This window comes from Schistocerca americana, chromosome 6 (assembly GCF_021461395.2).
Source record: "Schistocerca americana isolate TAMUIC-IGC-003095 chromosome 6, iqSchAmer2.1, whole genome shotgun sequence".
Lineage (NCBI taxonomy): Eukaryota > Metazoa > Arthropoda > Insecta > Orthoptera > Acrididae > Schistocerca > Schistocerca americana.
In genome coordinates this window covers 152,261,469-152,275,409 of record NC_060124.1, presented here as the reverse complement: position 1 = coordinate 152,275,409, position 13,941 = coordinate 152,261,469, and the positions used below count along the sequence as shown (strand labels likewise).

The 13,941-nt window shown below is 42.9% G+C and overlaps 1 non-coding gene across 1 annotated transcript; it reads left to right on the top strand.

Annotated features, from left to right (window-relative positions):
- The first annotated feature begins 1,264 nt into the window (after positions 1-1,264).
- Positions 1,265-1,338, top strand: Trnat-ugu. Its single transcript has one exon. It is a non-coding gene; the product is annotated as a tRNA-Thr (tRNA).
- Positions 1,339-13,941: the final 12,603 nt, after the last annotated feature.

Here is a 13,941-nt window from a genome sequence, read left to right as displayed (position 1 = left end):
CCGATACAAAAGAGTTACATGCTTGCACCTGTTACTGTCCTTCAAAGTAGTCACCAGCGTTGTGTAGAACCCGTTGACAGCGATGTGGAAGGCGTAATATACCGTTAGCAGAGCCTGTTCTGTTGATGGTGCGAATGGAGGGGTGTAAAGTTATGGTGATTCTCTTGTACGACTGTGACGGTGTTACCCTAACGCATTACGTTCCTCCACGGCAGACCGTCAGTGCATTGTATTACTGTTCGTCTCTGGAGCATCACCTGCGACCAGCTTTGCGAAAGAAGCGGCGACACTTTCTGCACAACCCACCCACCATTTTGCACGACAATGCGCGGGGGCATACAAGACAAGCTGTGGTTGCTCTGTTCGGTCGATGGGACTGGGAAGTTCTGTACCATCCACCATACTCCCCAGACTTAAGTCCTTGTGACTTTGATTTGATTCCGAATATGAAGGAACCACTTCGTGGCATTCGCTTCAGAACTGTTCCAGAGATTCGACAGGCAGTAGACCGCTCCATTCGCACCATCAACAGAACAGGCTCTGCTAACGGTGCACTACGCCTTCCACATCCCTGGCAACGGGTGCTACACAACGCTGGTGGCTACTTTGAAGGACAGTAACAGGTGCAAACATGTAACTCTTTTGTATCGGTTGTGAATAAATAGTTGCCACTATTTAAGTTCCAACCCTCGTATTTTTGTACTGACATACACTTTTTTAAATGGAGTAATGCCTATTAAATGATGACTAACTGAAAACCTCAGCTGCCGACAGGTGTTATTGATATGCCTCGATGTGGACTCGAACCCGGGATCTCCTGCTTACATGGCAGACGCTCTATCCATCTGAGCCACCGAGGACACAGATGAATAGCGCGACTGCAGGGACTTATCCCTTGCACGCTTCCCGTGAGACTCACATTTCCAACTGTCCACAATTCTACATATGTATTGTACCTTGTACACATTTGCCCACCTACTCATTACTCGCGCACGCTTTGGCGATTCCCGTAAGAGTTTGGGCATCCTGTGCGCAATCGCACAGACGAAGGTCAATGGCTGGGTAGCCTTTAACTATATATATACGAAGACAGTAACTTGTTCTCGAAAGAACAGTTACTGTTGATGACCGTGCAGCTTTACCCTGGAATAAATGGTGACTAACTGAAAACCTCAGCTGCCGACAGGTGTTGTTGATATACATCGATGAGTCTCACGGGAAGCGTGCAAGGGATAAGTCCCTGCAGTCGCGCTATTCATCTGCGTCCTCGGTGGCTCAGATGGATAGAGCGTCTGCCATGTAAGCAGGAGATCCCGGGTTCGAGTCCCGGTCGGGGCACACATTTTCAGCTGTCCACATCGAGGTATATCAACAACACCTGTCGGCAGCTGAGGTTTTCAGCTAGTCATCATTTATTCCAGGGTAAAGCTGCACGGTCATCAACAGTAACTGTTCTTTCGAGAACAAGTTACTGTCTTTGTATATGTAATGCCTACCGACGTTTACAAAAAAAAATGCTCTGATCACTATGCGACTTAACTTCTGAGGTCATCAGTCGCCTAAAACTTAGAACTGATTAAATCTAACAAACCTAAGGACGTCACACACATCCATGCCCGAGGCAGGATTCGAACCTGCGACCGTAGCGGTCGCTCGGCTCCAGACTGTAGCGCCTAGAACCGCACGGCCACTTAGGCCGGCTGATGTTTACAAACTATACCTATAGTTATAGTAGAGTAAATTAGAATGTCGGTGGTATTTGTTGCAGGATTTGAGTGCGTGTCGTTTACGGGATATTGACTTTCCACACCGACACTTATTCGTGCCATTGGACCTGCTTAGTTGCTAGGTATGATGTTGCTTACAGTGTGCTTGTGTGTTGTTGGGGAGCATTGCGATTCACTAATGAGTTAGTGTTGGACAGTTTAAGCAGTAAGTGGTAAGTGGGCGATGGTATTTACCAATGCAGAAAAATCTGGCATGCTCATGATGTATGGAGTGATGTATGGAGCGTGCAGGAAGAATCCAGTTCGTTGTTGTACGGTGCATGCGGCAAGAATCCCAATAGACGTCAACCATCTCGGCAGTTATTCGTCAACCTCTTCAACCAGTCACGTGAAAGTGGTACTGTAACATCTAGACAACGTAACAGAAAAAAACAAATGACGACAAATGAAGGGGACATTAAATGTTCTTGCTGATTCTGCAGTTGATCCGCACGTCAGCTCCAGCGCAATCACACGAAGAAGCGGCATGAGTCAGGCAAGTATCCTAGCACGCGTTCTTCATCTACATAGGTTCCATCCCTGTCACACCTCTCTCCACCAAGAGCTGCATGGAAACGATTAAGAGAATGCTGTTTACTTCTGTACACGTACGTTGAGGCAGTATATTCCACATTCATCATGCATCTTGTTTAGTGATGAAGCCACATTTACCAACCACGGCCACGTAAATCGCCGAAACGGGCACTACTGGTCTGTTGAAAATCTCCGTTGGCTTCGTCACATGGAACGTCAGCGTCCATTGGGAGTAAACGTGTGGTGTGGGATAGTGAACCATCAGCTCATACGTCCGTTTTTCATAAATTGAACGCCGAAACCTCCTAATAGACCATTTTCCACGGATGCTAGAAGACGTTGCTCTGCATATTTGGCGGAACCTGTGATACCAACATGATGGCTGTCCTCCCCATAGCGCACGAATTACCACAGAATGTCTTCACGAATTGTTTGCAATTCAAATCGTTGGATTAGGTGCAGAGGACCTGTACCTTGACCTGCCCTTTCCCCGAATTTGAGGCTGGTAGACTTTTTCCGTGGGGAAAGCTGAATGTCACTATCTACAATGACATACCAACTACTTCTGATGATACGCAAAGACGTATTACTGCGGCCTGCTCGGACGTTTCTGCTAAAATGCTAGCACGTGTGGAGCAGTCGTTCCATATAAGACAGGAAGCTTGTATTGCCGCTGCCAGCGGTAATTTTGAACACAACCTGTGATGGTCAGTTCTCTTGTTACTGGTCAGAATCCACATACTAGTGTATGGACTGGTGTTATTCTTTAGTGCACGCTACTATAGGTATTCCACAAGTGTCGATGTGGTAAATTTCAAAATACAATATCTCGTAAACGACTCGCACTGGAATACTGCAACAAGTACCACTGACATTCTAACTTACCCTACTTTGAGTTTGTTAATGTCAATAGGCAATGTTCCATTTAAAAAAGGGTATATTTTCACAAAAAATACACTTTCTATGTATTATTACAATCTGTAGATAGGCTAATAATTCGAGCCCCTGACTACCAATTCTTTCTGTGGAAACCACACGCAATAGCAATTTCCATTTCCACAATATTTGCGATGTAATTTGTAGGTGATTCACCCTGTATAAGGAAAGATTGTGCAGCAGCATTCTCATTCAGAAACCGCACTGCAGTGTTGGTTGTTCGTTAGAAGACGGTTTTATGTTTCGTACAAGAAGGAGAACGCACGTGTCAAAAGTTCGATATCGGCAGGATCGCGGCCTATCGTGACAGATGTTCCGTGATTTTGCTGCTCAGGTTGATCAACATCCCACGACTGTCACGTGAATATGTAATCGACGGCTTCGGGAAGCCCGTACTCAACGCCACACAGGATCGAGAAGACAGACATATTGTTCGCTTGCCCGTGCACGATCATACATTCTTGTCACGTATTCAAGTCTGAAAATGGACTTGCATCCAGCAAAACATCAACAGCACAGTGCGATGACTCTTGGAGCACAATGGACTATCAGCAAGGCGGTCATTGTTGCAGCTTCGCTTAATGCGCCAATAGAGAGAGGCACGCCGACAATGGTAGGCCCAACGGCAATAATGGATACAGACGTGGCACCATTTCGGTTTTTCAAAGAAGTCCTGGTTCTGTTAGCTAATCCAGATTGGCTTTTTTTTCAAGTTTGGGGAAAAACATTTTTGGGGGCAATTTCTGGAAATGGAAAACTTGAGGAAATTTTGGGGGAAGGAAATTTCGGTACCAGAGAAATTGAGGAAGTATTTTATCTGCCTAGCGTTACTATTGAAGCCATCTCTGATATTTTGCTTCAAACAATCGTACTTTGTTTTTCAGATATTGACTAGATGTCACTCTATCGTCAAATCAATCGATACATCTTTGCTTTTGTGGGAGACTTTAGGCTCACAGTGTCGATCCCTCTCCGTGGCGTCACTATAACGTGCACATGGCCAGTTTCGACCGTTTGAGATATCTATCGACTTTCATGGACGTATCGAATTCTGAGCAGACGCCATATCTTATTTTGTTGTTTTACTTAAAGCTTGTATTTAATGGGTTTTACATTATAAACTATTTCCTAAAAATACATACTGTTTCAAATAATGAGGCTCTTTCCAAAACGCGTCGGCTTTGGGACGATTTCTTATAATTATAGGGAATGACAAATCGGCCAGGTAGGTAAAAAAAAAACAGTTATAGATTTTATATGTTCTCAGTAGAGTAGTGGATAGAGGGTGTTTAGTTGTGAAGTTCGATATAGGTGGTGCGCCAATGGCAGTAGAACAACGAAAAAAATAAAGAATGCAAATGTGGCGCCCCTGGAGCATTTTTTTGTTTTTTGTTTTTTTTTCTGGTGAGCCTATTGCTTTTATTTACAAATTAAAAATTTTAGTTTATGTACTATAATTTTTTGTACATACAATAATTTTACGGCCCTAAACACATACTTTCACCTCCACACTGATAACAAGCATAATAGTTTAAAGGAATATATATTTGGGGAAATATTGTCTGCTACGGGGGAATTTAGAAAACTCAATTTGGAAACGCTGGGCTCTGCGTACAACAGTGCAGTGGGCACACCCGTGTGTGGAGGCCCCGAGGAGGTCGAATGTAGCGAGATTGCATTCGTCAACATCATGCGGACTCAGCACCTGACATGGTGGTATGAAGTGTCATCGAGTACACAGCACGATCACCTCTAATCTCGACCACACAGTCATTTATTAAAAGTATGGCCGATTTCGACCTCTACTAGTAGGACATCTTCAGATAATGTACCATCCGGCAGCACACTGGACTCGCATTCGGGAGGACTATAGTTCAAACCCACGCAGGAGCGATTCTAGAAATCGGTCAAGAGGTGGGGGGTGGGGCTAATGGGGGGGATTGAGTAGAATGGAATACCGCTTAACAAAAGGAGAGTTCGGGTCTTCCACAGGCAAATTGGTAAAATTTGGTGTTGCATAAAGAAGTTTTTGGTAACTGCCTTGGAGTTCAAGGTAAAAAAAACTTATTTTAAAATGGGAGATTTTATAAATTACATAAGCCATAAAAAAAGCCAATTTACAACAAATAAGTTTTTGGTAACTGCCTTGGAGTTCAGGGTAAAAAAAAACTTATTTTAATATGGGAGATTTTATAAATTACATAAGCCATAAAAAAGCCAATTTACAACAAATAAATTTTGTAACAAAATTCACTGGATATTTTGTCTTCTGTCCAATTTGTCATGCTCATTCGTCTCCGTTTTTTTTTACTGGATTTTCAATGTCCATATCTCTTTCTTTACGAATATTTGCAACACACAATCTATTTAGTCTCACCTGCCCCATTGTGGTACGCAAATAAATCTTTGTTCGTCTCAAAGTAGAGAAGCTTCGTTCAGGACTGCTTGTGGTGACAGGAATAGTCCCAGATATTTGAAGTAAAATACGAGTATGTGCTTTTGGGAAAAACTGCTTGTCACAGCTCTTTAAAGCTTGAGTTTCTGTTTCAGGTCTCTTGTTTTCATCAACCCACTTTTTATTCCATAGTTTCAGCAGTCCTTTCATTAATATATATACAATGTATATTAATAAATAATAAGACACCCATTTTAAGCTAAATGATATTTATTGGCTTAGATCGTAAGCTATTTGCCACTCTTATTCTTTTGTTAAAATGTGTTTGAAATACATTGCAACCAATATTGCTACATAATTATTAAAAAAAAAGATTGAATCTGTTGAAGTAATATATTCGCTGATTTCTGAAGTCATTTTATCCAGTGTAATATGATACTCCATTGGAGGTGGGGGGAGGGTGCTGTAGCCCCCATAGCCCCGCCCCCCTCCCATCCCTTGCCACCGCCCCTGAAACCGCATCCGGCCCTCCTGACTTAGGTTTTCCGTGATTTCCCTAAATCGCTTCAGGCAAATGCCGGGATGGTTCCTTTGATAGGGCACGACCTACTTCCTACCCCGTCCTCCCCTAATCCGATGGGACCGATGACCTCGCTATTTAGTCCCCTCTCCCGAATCAAGCAACAAACCAACCAACCACCTACCAGCCGGCTGACGGTGATCCTTGCAACACTTGTGCTGACCCCATTCGCAAAAGTGCTGTTGTTTTGCGACCGGGTTTATCGCATCTGTTTCAGGAGTCTTCATAGTCAGCCAGATGGAACATTAACTGAAGATGATCTGCTACTAGAGGCAGAAACCGGTCGTATTTTTAATAAATGATTGTGCGAGTGAGACTTTTTTTTTACTAATTTTACTTATCTGAAATATCAATGTTAAATTCCAATAATGTTCGACGACTGTTCGTAAGGTTTCAAAATACGACGACAGTCGGAATCTAAGGTCCAGAAACACTCGAAAATATTCGAAAGTTCTTCTACAGTCGGAATATTTCTAAGTTCCTGGCGACTAACTGGAGGCCACTGTGCGGCTGTTTCACAGCTTATCTCCCAACACTAGCAAGTATGTCCCTCGGGAACCACAGCCAGCTACTGCCCGCACAAACGTCGCTCTGTTTCTGTTTATAGTTGAGGTGATGGTTTTTCAATCCCTTTTAAGCGTTTAATTTACATAGGTGTCTCTTGTACACGTCACATTACTCACCATTCTAATATCTATCTCGTGATGTGCTTATAAATTCACTGTGACTATTATATCTCCTATAATCTGTATAGTATTGAAATCATACAATCCACTATTGGGTGATTCAGCTGCCCCTGCCACTGAGTTATATGCAACACGCAATGTCTTCAAACATCACGTAAAAGAGTTTCACGTTCAATCGCTTGCTATGTGCAAACTATTCGTCCTACAGAAAAAATGAACAAGACAATATTTTTAGGAATTTTGATGTAGTTAAATTTTGTATTGGAATAAGTTTTCGCTGGAGGCCATGGTTTTCAGATACTCAAGAAAAGCGCGTTTGGAGGTCACTTTTGTTTTTCTTGTATAGTTCGAGAATTACCTGTATAGCCTCTAGAGAAAACAGATACAAACACGGAATTTAACTATATAAAATTTATATCAAATTTCCCACGTAAAGGTCCTCTTCATTTTTTCGGTAGTGTGGGCCGGCTGGTGGAATTAATACTTGTTAATATAATGTTTGGTTTGTAATGTAGAAAAGATGCATTTCCCGGCCGATGCACCAGTTGTGGGGCGGCGGGTGGATTTAATTGCTGTTAATGAAATGTTTTGTTTTTCCCAGCCGATGCGCCAATTGTGGGGCGGCTGGTGGAATTATTGTTAATTGTTTAAAATGTAGTGTAGAAACACTGCATTTCCCGGCCGATTGATCATATGTGGGGCGGCGGGAGGAATTAATTGTTATATAAATGTTCCTATTATTTATGCTGTCTTTTGCCGTTCTCAACACTGGCTCTCTAACTACAATATTGGCAACCAGAAAGTGATTAGCAAAACGTGAAGCCTGTAATTAGAATTCCTAGTGCCTACTTCATCTGAGAAATACACTTATAGCTACAGCTTATAGCTCTGAGGAATTAGGAGATTGTCTGGGATACATAATCAAAAACGATCCTGTAAAAACGTTCTCTATATTCTGAAAGTCACAGATAAAAAAAAAAAAAGAATCCACACAATCCAACTACCAGATCAGTTCAGAGTCTAATGCGCTGATGCAACAATAACTGTCCTAATTAAATGTTTAAGTGAATGCTCGCCATAATTTGATTATAATGTTCATCAAACGGCACGCTAAATAGTGGTAGTATGTCTGTCCCGTGGCGGCACGTGAAAATACGACAACGCAAACTGAAGATAGATCATTAAAGTCATCCCAGAATTAACACTTCACTCGAAAACGATTTCATGGTTACGCGTATCCCGATTAATTTAATACGGCATCCGAGGCTGTTTATAGCAATGATACCGACGCGACGCGACTCCCGGCACAGGTGGTGTGCTATTCAGCGTCTGGAGAGAACTGGGGCCTTCCTTCCTCGCGCAGCGTTCTTATATATAAAGCCGTGGTGCGGACGGCTAAGGGAACGCCTGATCAAAATTGCTCTACCGACTAGCCGCTGGGCTAGTAATGCACCACTTTAAGTTATTGCATAAATCATCGCTTCCTTTGCTGATGGCCGATGAAGCTCTCAATTTAAATGTGCAATCAGCACACAGGTAAGTAATCATAATAAAAGTCTGACGTGGCTAAGTCAAATATTTTGGGTGAGAGAATTAATTTAATTACACTACACGCAGTAGACGAGCTCTGAACTTGCCCTTTGGAGATACGCTATCGCTATAGTTATATAGTTATTGAGTTGAAACTTCTCACATCTTTATGATTATAGCGGATCTCCATTCTACTTAAATTTAAACATCCTAGCCTTATTTATTAGCCTACTTAATCTATCTTGCTTCCTTAATTTATAAGAGAAAAACCAGAAGATAATGAATTTCAACAAAAATTTTAATTTGTGGGATCCAGAATACTGTTTCTACAAAATTATTATGAAAAAGGAATCTAAATATAAATTTTTAAGTTTCTAGCTCTTTTCTGTTGCGCCAATGATTTTTACAGAAAAACGTCCAAATTTCGAAAATGGTTAAAGTTATTGAACTGATATTCATCACATATTGATTTAGTATTACTCCTGACATGCTAGAAACGTTTCAGGTTATTTACTTGATTTTTAAAGTATTGCGCAACATTTATCACGTCAGAGCTAGGCTGGCACACAATAGAAAGACTGATGTGAATTTTATACGGCGTGAGTAGGCTGCTTCCCTATAGTAGGACTAAGGCTGTGTTCACACTGCCGGCCGGGCCGAGCCGAGCCTGGCCGGGCCGCCGCCCGCTTCGATATCAAACACATGGTTTTGAATTGCGGTGTTCACACTGGCGGCCGGGCCGCGCCGACACGGCGTGAGCCTCCCGGAGCCGAGCCGACGACATTCCGAGTGTTTAATATTGCCGGCGCGAGCCGACCGCAGGCGCGAGCCTGTGGAGCAGCACTACAGCTTCTGCAGTACACGCATCACACGTCTCCCTTCTGCTTTCTTCACAAGTGTGACTGCACACGTCTTTTATTTTAAGATGTTAAGGAAAAATTACGTTTATTATGATGATACATGCGAAATTACTTTTATTTCATTTATTTAATCTACCGTATTTACATGCATTTACAACAATAGCTTGCCAGCAATCGCGGCATTGCCGCCACTGAATAGTTCGCATTTACTTGTAAACGGAGACAGATATGAGTGTCACTGAGGGACGGAAATGTGTCCCTACCAGATGATAATGTATTGTAAAGACATGCTGTGGCAGTTCCTTATCAGTGGAGATAGAACCACTGAGTCAAAGGGCATTATCTCAAAACTCTTTGCCCATCAATCTGTCTATCTTACAAGGTAATGAAAAGAATTCTGTGAGGTCATCAGTGGCTCCACATGATGAACCATCACCACTGCCAAGTGCTGCATCATGAAGAAAAAAGAAGAAAAAAGTTGGAAAATTCTGAAGGAGTATTTCTGCGATTCTTCGTTGAAGGCACAGCAAGACATTACCCAAAATGACGAAGCTAATTACTTCCTAATGATTCTCAGGAGCCCCATAAACTCTCTTCCCCTCAGAGGTTAGCGTTTGTGAAATTTAAAATACAAAAGCATGACTACAATTAACTGGAGGTAGCGAATGCTGTACAAAGTTCTACTGCAAACCAAAAAGTGTGTACTAACGAATCTTACCTTATCGTTATATACAATTTTTCTTCTCCTGTTATACTTCTGCGAAAATTTGTGTTCTGTTTAGAAATTTTGTCTTGAATGTTCTGCAGCACATACTGAAATGTATTATGATTCATTCTGTAATTTGAATAAAATTTTTCAGGATAGTTTTAAAGTTTCTCATATAAAGAAAAAAACTCTCCTAAATGTCTGTCGCTATTCATAGGACGAATCCATAACCTCCTAGTTCTTCTGTACTTCAAAACTCGACGAGTTACTGCAGAGTCAAAACAATACCAATAAAAGAGTGAAGACATTGTTCTACACGACAGCACAGACTAGGTAAAGGCGAGCAACTGTTGACTGCAGCTGCGTTTTCTACTGACTTGCTTGTCAGCTGTCGAAGGGTGGAGATCTTTTTAAATTTATTTATTTGGCCTCCCGCCAGCCATTTAGCCAAAGAGTGGGGATTACCTTGACAGTGCAGCGCAGCCCGCCAAGGAAGGAAAAAAAAAAACAATGAAGAACAATGAAACGCACATCTGTGCCGATCTACAGTAGTTTCATTAACTCTCCATTATTTTTTCTGTCAAAGTAGACAACGAGACTACAGAATTGCGCTTCAGTTATCTTTTAGTTCGAAATACGAAATGTACATCATACTAATTGTAGGATGTTGATGACAAATAATTGTCTTTTGTGATGCAACATGTGGCCAATTATAAAAGCATAGCAGATGATTGTCCAGTAGCCGAGGGAAAAATTCTTATACATTTGGATTTATCTAGAGAATGAGACCATTAAAATAATAAGAGGGACCGGCACTAGGTCTGCGCTGATCACTAGTAATTATATGACTACACTAAACCAAGCTGTAACCGCGCGAACTCCGTGGCTTGCGGACGCGGCACTGACGCCACTGAATAGCTCGCATTACTTGAGACCAGAGACAGATATCAGTATCACTATCATTTCAAAAACTTTTTGGTACTTTTAGCTACATTTCATTCCCAACAATGTATGGTCTAAAACGGATCTAACAGTAAGCTAACCGCTACATAACTTTTTCACTACAAGATTTGTGAATCAAGTGCGCAACGTTGACAAATAGCATCATTTCACAATGACTGTTAAGAAATATGGAAAGATAAATGATTCAATACGAAGCTAAGATGTTGCACTACCGCGTGTACAAAAATCAGATTCTTTAGCAGCATACTTTCTTCAAAATCGGTTGGGAAGCGTTACGAAACTAAGAAATCACGCGAAACGAAAAGTAGACTTTTTCTTTTTTCACGACGTAAGTAACGATTTTAAGGAAAAAATAAGTTCATAAAACGAAGTGGCGAAGTCTTATATACCGCTAAGAATTTTTAAAACATGAAAATCGGAGAAGTGGATTTTCCCCCATTTCGCCGTCCCGGCTCGGCGCGGCACGCAATGTGAATGCACTACTCGTCGGCCTAAGCTGGCTGGCTAGGCACGAGCCGAGCCAGCACGCGTCAGCCCGGCTCGGCCCGGCCGGCAGTGTGAACGCAGCCTAATGGTTTGCGTGTAGCGAGCGGGAGAATATTAAAATCTTATGCGTGATATCTGAAGGCATTGTGAGTTGCATAAAATTCAGCAGTAGGAGTCGCTGAACAACCATGTATAAAACTTTGCAGAAAAGCAGGTCACTTGAAAATACTATTATCACATGTTGAGGAAGGGTGAACATCAGCTTTTACACGGCGGCTGTTACTGGCAGTTAGTGCTGTTTTTAGATACTGTTTTGGGGGTCGCATTTACAATCACCTTTTTTCATACAGCCTACTATCTATTTTCTCAAGTCAGATTGAGTGCCCCATAAGCTGTAGCATCTCCAACGACGTGTCTGTACCTCTACTACCGCATGCTGCTTCGGTTTTCTTATCCTCAATTAACATTGTTGTTGTTGTTGTTTTTTTGGGGAGGACACCAGACAGCGAGGTCATCGGTCTCATCGGATTAGGAAAGGACGGGGAAGGAAGTCGACCGTGCCCTTTTCGAAGGAACCATCCCGGCATTTGCCTGGAGCGATTTAGGGAAATCACGGAAAACCTAAATCAGGATGGCCGGGCACGGGATTGAACCGTCGTCCTCCCGAAAGCGAGTCCAGTGTGCTCACCACTGCGCCACCTCGCTCGGTCAATTAACATTAACAACGTTTTTTACTGACTTCACTTGCAAAGTATTGAATAGTTTTAATAACACAAAAATAAATATTAAATCCCAACTTTTGACACTAGAACAACATTTTACAACAAGTCTCTTTTAAACCATCGCTAACCTCTGTACAATTAATACCACAAATGTTATTAATTTTAAAATTTACAATTAAATGTGCATATTTATGACTTTGTTGCTACAAAACCAAGTGTGGTGTGAGTTCCAGCATAGGCTCATGTCCTTCGTCCTGATGAGACCTTCAGTTTCATAAGCTTAACTCTTACACAGTTTCGCTGCTTCAAACATCTCGTATTGCGTAAACATCAGCCGTATGCATTCAAGCGTGTTTCCAGTAAGACCCGAGCCTCGTACCTCGACAAACACGTTTGTTTGCAAATCACGTGATGAATACTGTCGTCTAGAGGCCGAGCCGCCTCTGACATGTGTGCCCCGGCGAGCTCGCGCCGGATGACCACGACCCCTTGTCTGCGACCCGCCTGTGTGCCGCGGTGCCTGATATCGCTCAGTGGTCAAAGGGCCGTACCGTCACAATGCGTTCTCATTCGGCAGACCGCATTGCTCAGGTGACCCCGAGACGAGCAGAGAGACATAAAGAGGTCAAAGCGACTCTGGCAATTCGTTTTACTACCCAGTGCAGACCACCTTAGCAGTCTTTCGCTTTCAAAAGAAGGTAAGAGTCGTACCACGTATAATGTTCTATCCTCAGTTCGTTTACAAGAGATAATATACTACTGGCCATTAAAACTGCTACGCCACAAAGATAACGTGCTACAGACGCGAAATTTAACCGACAGGAAGAAGATGCTGTGATATGCAAATGATTAGCTTTCCAGAGCATTCACAAAAGGTTGGCGCCGGTGGCAACACCTACAAAGTGCTGACATGAGGAAAGTTTCCAACCGATTTCTCATACACAAACAGCAGTTGACCGGCGTTGCCTGGTGAAATGTTGTTGTGATGCCTCGTGTATGGAGGAGAAATGCGTACCATCACGTTTCCGACTTTGATGAAGGTCGGATTGTAGACCATCGCGACTGCTGTTTATCGTATCGTGACACTGCTGCTCAAGTTGGTCAAGATCCAATGACTGTTAGCAGAACATGGAATTGGTGGGTCCAGGAGGGTAATACGGATCGCCGTGCTGGATCTCAACGGCCTCGCATCACTAGCAGCCGAAATGACAGGCATCTTATCCGCATGGCTGTAACGGATCGTACAGCCACGTCTCGATCCCTGAGTCAGCAGATAGGGACGTTTGCAAGACAACAACCATATGCACGAACAATATGGACTATCAGCTCGGAGACCATGGCTGCGGTTACCCTTGAAGCTGCATCACAGGCAGGAGTGCCTACGATGGTGTACTCAACGACGAGCGGGGTGCACGAATGGCAAAACGTCATTTTTTCGGTTGAATCCAGGTTCTGTTTACAGCATCATGATGGTCGCATCCGTGTTTGGCGACATCGCGGTGAACGCACATTGGAAGCGTGTATTCGTCATCGCCATACTGGCGTATCACCCGGCGTGATGGTATGGGGTGCCATTGGTTACACGTCTCGGTCACCTCTTGTTCGCATTGATGGCACTTTGAACAGTGGACGTTACATTTCAGATGTGTTACGACCCGTGGCTCTACCCTTCATTCGATCCCTGCGAAACCCTACATTTCGTCAGGATAATGCACGACCGCATGTTGCAGGTCCTGTACGGGCCTATGTGGATACACAAAATGTTCGACTGCTGCCC